Source organism: Triticum urartu, chromosome 6A (assembly GCF_056163025.1).
Source record: "Triticum urartu cultivar PI428250 chromosome 6A, HENAU_Tu73, whole genome shotgun sequence".
NCBI lineage: Eukaryota > Viridiplantae > Streptophyta > Magnoliopsida > Poales > Poaceae > Triticum > Triticum urartu.
In genome coordinates this window covers 7,014,185-7,022,745 of record NC_141878.1, presented here as the reverse complement: position 1 = coordinate 7,022,745, position 8,561 = coordinate 7,014,185, and positions in this window count along the sequence as shown.

Sequence of the window (8,561 nt, the reverse complement as noted above, 5' to 3'; positions counted from 1 at the left end):
TCACTGTAACTGGCAATCGGCAGAAGGCAGAAGAGTGCTTCTAGAAGGGCTCAAAAATTGCCGATGCATAGATGGCAGTAGTGGAACTGCAAGAGTACCAGAAAAATGCAGATCCGAGTGATTTTCTGCGAGCCAAGAAGCCTGCCACAGAGTCCGCATTTCAGTCGTCAGGGGAAATGGAGCCGATTCATATCCACCCGACTGATCCCAATGCTGCTCCGATCCATATCTCGTCAATACTCGACGGCAAATAGTAAGAAGCGCTCATCCAGTTCCCCCGTGAGAACTGGGACATCTTTGCATGGAAACCTTCTAACATGCCGGGTGTACCCAAGGGACTGGCTGAGCATCGTTTGCGAGTCGACCCGAAAGTAAAACCAGTCAAGGAACATCTCCGACGGTCCGCCGTCCAAAAGAGAAAAGCAATTGGCGAGGAAGTGGCTCGGCTCCTGGCAGTTGAGTTCATCCGAGAGATTTACCACTCCGAGTGGCTCGCCAATGTTGTCATGGTCCCCAAGAAGGATGATTCACTTCGCATGTGCATTGACTTCAAGCATATCAATCGAGCATGCCCGAAATATCATTTTCCTCTTCCCCGCATCGACCAAATTGTCGACTCAACTGCGGGGCGTGAGCGTTTGTCCTTCTTGGACGCCTATTTCGGGTACCATCAGATCCGACTGTATGGACCCGATGACATAACAACGGCTTTCATCACTCCATTCGGATGTTTCTATTATGTCACTATGCCATTCGGCCTGAAGAACGCCGGAGCCACATTCATGAAGATGATTCAGAAGTGTCTGCTCACTCAAATCAGTCGGAATGTGGAAGCATACATGGATGTCATTGTAGTCAAGTCGCGTAAAGGTTCCGACCTGCTGGCTAACCTTGCTGAAACCTTTGACAACCTCAGAAGGTATGATATCAAGCTTAATGCATCAAAGTGCACATTCGGAGTTCCTGGCGGAAAGTTACTGGGTTTCCTTGTTTCCGAACGAGGGATTGACGCTAACCCAGAGAAAGTTGGTGCCATTCTTCGGATGAAACGCCTTATGCGTGTGCACGATGTCCAAAAGCTTACTGGTTGTTTAGCCACCCTCAGTCGATTCATTTCTCGTCTCGGTGAAAAGGCACCGCCTCTTTACCGACTGATGAAGAAGTCTGATAAGTTCGAGTGGACTCCCGAAGTTGATGCAGCGTTTGTAGAGCTCAAAGCCCTGCTTTCCACCTAGCCGGTGCTTGCTGCACCAATCAGCAAAGAACCTTTACTGCTTTTCATTGCAACCACTGGACAAGTTGTCAGTACAGTACTCACGGTCGAGCGGGAAGAAGAAGGAAAAACTTATAAAGTTCAGCGCCCATTATACTACGTTTCTGAAGTCCTGACTCCATCAAAACAAATATATCCCCATTATCAGAAGCTTGTTTTTGGAATTTACATGACCATAAAGAATGTTGCACACTATTTCTCTGATCATTCCATTACAGTCGTCAGCGACGCTCCATTATCGGAGATTCTGAACAACAGAGATGCAATTGGTCGAGTCGAAAAGTGGGCGATTGAACTCCTTCCCCTGGATATCAAGTTTGAAGCAAAGAAGGCTATTAAGTCCCAAGCAATAGCTGATTTCCTCGCCGAGTGGATCGAACAGAAACTTCCAGCCCAAATTCACTCGGAGCATTGGACCATGTTCTTCGATGGGTCCAAGATGCTGAATGGTTCCGGTACTGAAGTGGTGTTGGTCTCCCCCCGTGGTGACAAACTCAGTTATGTTCTCCGGATTCACTTTGACTCCTCCAACAATGAGGCCGAATACGAGGCACTTCTGTATGGGTTGCGTATGGCCATTTCACTCGGCGTTCGTCGCCTCATGGTCTATGGCGACCGGGATTTAGTGGTCAATCAGGTGATGAAGGAGTGGGACGTCAGAAGCCCAACCATGACTGGTTATTGCAATGCAGCAAGAAAGTTAGAAAAGAGGTTTGAGGGGTTAGATAAGGATGGCAATTTTATCCATGGACATGGATACCCATGGATATCCAACCCTAATGGATAGGGTTTGGATATGCTTTTGCACCCATGGGCAGCGCCCAAACCCGACCGGATTACTCGTGGATAGGGCATGGATATAATCTTGTACCCATGGATATATCCAAACCCGACCCGATCGTCTGACTTAACGAGCAATATTCTGCAACCCCTACCCCATATTCACATGTCCCACTATAATTTTATCCTTTATCTAAAACATCCAAAAGAAATTACACAATCCCCACCGTAACATACTCCAACACACATTCTCATCCTATTATCTACACTAATTAAATGACTTGTCGTTGAGAATCGGTGCCATCTCCTTGAGTTACTCCTCTCATAGACCTAGAGGTGGCCGCCGCTCCAGCCACTACCCCCACGTAAGGTGGATCGCTGCAGCAGCCACTACTGGACTGCGACAACCCAGCTCCATATCTCCTTGACCCCTCCGTCTTCGCTTTTCCACACATGCCTTGATGCATGGCCGCAACAGTCGGATAATGCAAGGGCTATGAATGCACGGCAGGGAGTGAGCACGCCAACGCAGAGTGCACATTGTGCAATGAGTTATGTCTTATGTATAGGTCTTGAGTGGACCCGATGGATATCCAATGGGTATGGATATCCATCGGATTTGGACATGGTCACAATTTTTCGCCCATGGATATTTCATGGATGGGCTAGGACTGCCTTCATGGATATGGATATGGATTTGATATTGTTCAACCCGATCCAAAACCGACCCATTGCCATCCTTAGGGTTAGAGCTCCATCATATCCCCTGACTGAAAAATCAAGCAGCCGATGATCTGGTAAAGATAGGCTCCAAGAGACAAGCCATTCCCAGTAATGTGTTCCTGGAGCATATTCATGCACCTTCAGTTCAAGAAGATCCCTTCACTGAAGAGCCCCCGCAACCGAAGAGTGCCACCGATCTGACTAAAATTGAGATTCCAGACGTGGTCGACTTGATCATGGAAGTTTTGGTCATCACCCCCGATTGGATAGTACCATATATCGCATACATTCTTAGAAGAGAACTCCCGGAAGATGAAGAAGAGGCTCGACAGATCGTCCGTCGATCCAAGGCCTTCACTGTGATAAGAGGACAGTTGTTCAGAGAAGGTGTGGCTGGAGTTTGCCAGAAATGAATAACACCTGAAGAAGATCGAGTGATCCTCAATGATTTCCACTCGGGGACCTGTGGTCACCATGCGTCCTCTCGGACCATTGTGGCCAAAGCATACCGAGCGGGATTTTACTGGACTCGAGCAAATGAGATGGCACAAGAAATAGTCGACAAATGTGAAGGTTTCCAGTTTTACTCCAACATGTCTCACAACCCTGCGTCAACCCTGAAGACCATTCCGCTTGTCTGGCCTTTTGCTGTTTGGGGATTGGATATGGTTGGACCTTTGAGAACTGGTAGGAGTGGATTCACTCATGTGCTTGTAGCAGTCAACAAGTTCACCAAATGGATTGAAGCCAAGCCTATCAAGAACCTTGATGCCAGTACTGCTGTCAGCTTCATCAGAGAGATAACATTCAGATATGGTGTTCCCCACAGCATCATCACTGACAACGGATCAAACTTTGATTCTGATGACTTCAGTACTTTTTGTGCTTCATAAGGTACTCGAGTCGGCTATGCCTCGGTCGCTCACCCCCAGTCGAATGGACAGGATGAAAGGGCAAATGGATTGATTCTCAAAGGACTGAAACCTCGACTGATGCGTGACCTCAAACACGCAGCAGGAGCCTGGGTTGACGAACTTCCACCAGTATTATGGGGATTGAGGACAACTCCCAATCGGTCGACTGGTAGAACCCCATTTTTCTTGGTTTATGGAGCCGAAGTTGTACTTCCGAGTGACTTGCTCCACAATGCACCCCGAGTCGAGCGTTTCACAGAGGAAGAAGCAGAACAAGCACGATAGGATGCAGTTGACCTCCTTGAAGAAGAAAGAGAGATGGCCTTGATCCGATCAACCATCTATCAGCAAGATCTGCATCGATTCCATGCCAGAAATGTGAGGGGTCGAGCGTTTCAAGAGGGAGACTTAGTTCTCTGAGTGGATCAGCAGAAACCACACAAGCTTGCTCCCTCTTGGGAAGGCCCCTTCGTGGTCACCAGAGTGCTCCACAATGGAGCGTACCACGTCAACGACGAAGAGCACAAGAAAGACGAGTCGCGCGCCTGGAATGCGGAGCTGCTCCGCCCCTTTTATACTTAAACACTCAGTCTGCTGAGATGTAGTAATAAAAAACACCTTTGTATTTTTTTTATCAAAGACAAGAGTTTTACAATCTTCTAAAAAGATTGTCGATTGTTTATGTATGTTTTTTAAATCCCCCAGTGGGTGGCCTAGCTGCGAACCCGTTTCGCCTAAGTTCAAAAATCCTACCGAGTGATGAGCAAACCTCTCACTCAGGGGCTTAGCTGCGAACCTGTTTTGCCTAAGTTGAAAAAATCCTACCGAGTGACGAGCAAGCCTCTCACTCGGGGGCTTAGCTGCAGTCCAGTACTCGCCTAACTTTCAAAAATCCTACCGAGTGATGAGCAAGTCTCTCACTCGGGGGCTTAGCTGCAGTCCAGTACTCGCCTAAGTTTCAAAAATCCTACCGAGTGATGAGCAAGCCTCTCACTCGGGGGCTTAGCTGCAGTCCAGTACTCGCCTAAGTTTCAAAAATCCTACCGAGTGATGAGCAAGCCTCTCACTCGGGGGCTTAGCTGCAGTCCAGTACTCGCCTAAGTTTCAAAAATCCTACCGAGTGATGAGCAAGTCTCTCACTTGGGGGCTTAGCTGCAGTCCAGTACTCACCTAAGTTTCAAAAATCCTACCAAGTGATGAGCAAGTCTCTCACTCGGGGGTTTAGCTGCAGTCCAGTACTCGCCTAAGTTTCAAAAATCCTACCGAGTGATGAGCAAGCCTCTCACTCGGGGGCTTAGCTGCAGTCCAGTACTCGCCTAAGTTTCAAAAATCCTACCGAGTGATGAGCAAGCCTCTCACTCGGGGGCTTAGCTGCAGTCTAGTACTCGCCTAAGTTTCAAAAATCCTACCGAATGATGAGCAAACCTCACACTCGGAGGCTTAGCTGCAGTCCAGTACTCGCCTAAGTTTCAAAAATCCTACCGAGTGATGAGCGAACCTCACACTCGGAGGCTTAGCTGCAGTCCAGTACTCGCCTAAGTTTCAAAAATCCTACCGAGTGGTGAGCAAACCTCACACTCGGAGGCTTAGCTGCAGTCTAGTACTCGCCTAAGTTTCAAAAATCCTACCGAGTGATGAGCAAGTCTCTCACTCGGGGGCTTAGCTGCAGTCCAGTACTCGCCTAACTTTCAAAAATCCTACCGAGTGATGAGCAAGTCTCTCACTCGGGGGTTTAGCTGCAGTCCAGTACTCGCCTAAGTTTCAAAAATCCTACCGAGTGATGAGCAAGCCTCTCACTCGGGGGCTTAGCTGCAGTCCAGTACTCGCCTAAGTTTCAAAAATCCTACCGAGTGATGAGCAAGCCTCTCACTCGGGGGTTTAGCTGCAGTCCAGTACTCGCCTAAGTTTCAAAAATCCTACCGAGTGATGAGCAAGTCTCTCACTCGGGGGCTTAGCTGCAGTCCAGTACTCGCCTAAGTTTCAAAAATCCTATCGAGTGATGAGCAAGCCTCTCACTCGGGGGCTTAGCTGCAGTCCAGTACTCGCCTAAGTTTCAAAAATACTACCGAGTGATGAGCAAACCTCATACTCAGAGGCTTAGCTGCAGTCCAGTACTCGCCTAAGTTTCAAAAATCCTACCGAATGATGAGCAAACCTCACACTCGGAGGCTTAGCTGCAGTCCAGTACTCGCCTAAGTTTCAAAAATCCTACCGAGTGATGAGCGAACCTCACACTCGGAGGCTTAGCTGCAGTCCAGTACTCGCCTAAGTTTCAAAAATCCTACCGAGTGGTGAGCAAACCTCACACTCGGAGGCTTAGCTGCAGTCTAGTACTCGCCTAAGTTTCAAAAATCCTACCGAGTGATGAGCAAGCCTCTCACTCGGGGGCTTAGCTGCAGTCCAGTACTCGCCTAAGTTTCAAAAATCCTATCGAGTGATGAGCAAGCCTCTCACTCGGGGGCTTAGCTGCAGTCCAGTACTCGCCTAAGTTTCAAAAATCCTACCGAGTGATGAGCAAGTCTCTCACTCGGGGGCTTAGCTGCAGTCCAGTACTCACCTAAGTTTCAAAAATCCTACCAAGTGATGAGCAAGTCTCTCACTCGGGGGTTTAGCTGCAGTCCAGTACTCGCCTAAGTTTCAAAAATCCTACCGAGTGATGAGCAAGCCTCTCACTCGGGGGCTTAGCTGCAGTCCAGTACTCGCCTAAGTTTCAAAAATCCTACCGAGTGATGAGCAAGCCTCTCACTCGGGGGCTTAGCTGCAGTCTAGTACTCGCCTAAGTTTCAAAAATCCTACCGAGTGATGAGCAAGTCTCTCACTCGGGGGCTTAGCTGCAGTCCAGTACTCGCCTAAGTTTCAAAAATCCTATCGAGTGATGAGCAAGCCTCTCACTAGGGGGCTTAGCTGCAGTCCAGTACTCGCCTAAGTTTCAAAAATACTACCGAGTGATGAGCAAACCTCATACTCGGAGGCTTAGCTGCAGTCCAGTACTCGCCTAAGTTTCAAAAATCCTACCGAATGATGAGCAAACCTCACACTCGGAGGCTTAGCTGCAGTCCAGTACTCGCCTAAGTTTCAAAAATCCTACCGAGCGATGAGCGAACCTCACACTCGGAGGCTTAGCTGCAGTCCAGTACTCGCCTAAGTTTCAAAAATCCTACCGAGTGGTGAGCAAACCTCACACTCGGAGGCTTAGCTGCAGTCTAGTACTCGCCTAAGTTTCAAAAATCCTACCGAGTGATGAGCAAGTCTCTCACTCGGGGGCTTAGCTGCAGTCCAGTACTCGCCTAACTTTCAAAAATCCTACCGAGTGATGAGCAAGTCTCTCACTCGGGGGTTTAGCTGCAGTCCAGTACTCGCCTAAGTTTCAAAAATCCTACCGAGTGATGAGCAAGCCTCTCACTCGGGGGCTTAGCTGCAGTCCAGTACTCGCCTAAGTTTCAAAAATCCTACCGAGTGATGAGCAAGCCTCTCACTCGGGGGTTTAGCTGCAGTCCAGTACTCGCCTAAGTTTCAAAAATCCTACCGAGTGATGAGCAAGTCTCTCACTCGGGGGCTTAGCTGCAGTCCAGTACTCGCCTAAGTTTCAAAAATCTTATCGAGTGATGAGCAAGCCTCTCACTCGGGGGCTTAGCTGCAGTCCAGTACTCGCCTAAGTTTCAAAAATACTACCGAGTGATGAGCAAACCTCATACTCGGAGGCTTAGCTGCAGTCCAGTACTCGCCTAAGTTTCAAAAATCCTACCGAATGATGAGCAAACCTCACACTCGGAGGCTTAGCTGCAGTCCAGTACTCGCCTAAGTTTCAAAAATACTACCGAGTGATGAGCGAACCTCACACTCGGAGGCTTAGCTGCAGTCCAGTACTCGCCTAAGTTTCAAAAATCCTACCGAGTGGTGAGCAAACCTCACACTCGGAGGCTTAACTGCAGTCTAGTACTCGCCTAAGTTTCAAAAATCCTACCGAGTGATGAACAAGCCTCTCACTCGGGGGCTTAGCTGCAGTCCAGTACTCGCCTAAGTTTCAAAAATCCTACCGAGTGATGAGCAAACCTCACACTCGGAGGCTTAGCTGCAGTCCAGTACTCGCCTATGTTCCAAAACCACCCTTGTCCGCAAGGATGACGAAGTGCAGGTCGACTGCAATTCTCCCAGAGAGCTGCGCTACAAGTACAATGTCCGCTCCATCCCTATCCGCAAGGATGACGAGGTGCAGGTCGACTGCAATCCTCTCACGGAGCTGCGCTACAAGTACAATGTCCGCTCCATCCCTATCTGCAAGGATGACGAGGTGGAGGTCGACTGCAATCCCCTCACGGAGCTACGCTACAAGTACAATGTCCGCTCCATCCCTATCCGCAAGGATGACGAGGTGCAGGTCGACTGCAATCCCCTCACGGAGCTACACTACAAGTACAATGTCCGCTCCATCTCTATCTGCAAGGATGACGAGGTGCAGGTCGGCTGCAACCCTCTTGCGGAGCTGCGCTACAAGTGCAATGTCCGCTACATCCCTATCCGTAAGGACGACGAGGTGTAGGTCGACCGCAACCCTCTCCTCGGAGCTGCACCACAAATACAATGTGTGCTCCATCCTTATCTGCAAGGATGGAGAGGTGCAGGTCGACTGGGATATCTCCTTCAGAGTTGCATCTCGAAGGATATTCCAAGTGAAGAACAAGTTCTACTCGAAGATGAACGCAAGCATATGCAGAAGATAAACCAAGATCGGATAAAATCTGAAGAGTTTAAAAACGAAGATAAAAGTACTCGGGCATCAGGCCCGAAGGAGTTTAACGGTTACAGAAACCACTCGGCATTCCTAGGCAAATTTAAGGCAAGTTTAAATCTCAAGTTTGTTCATTCGGTAG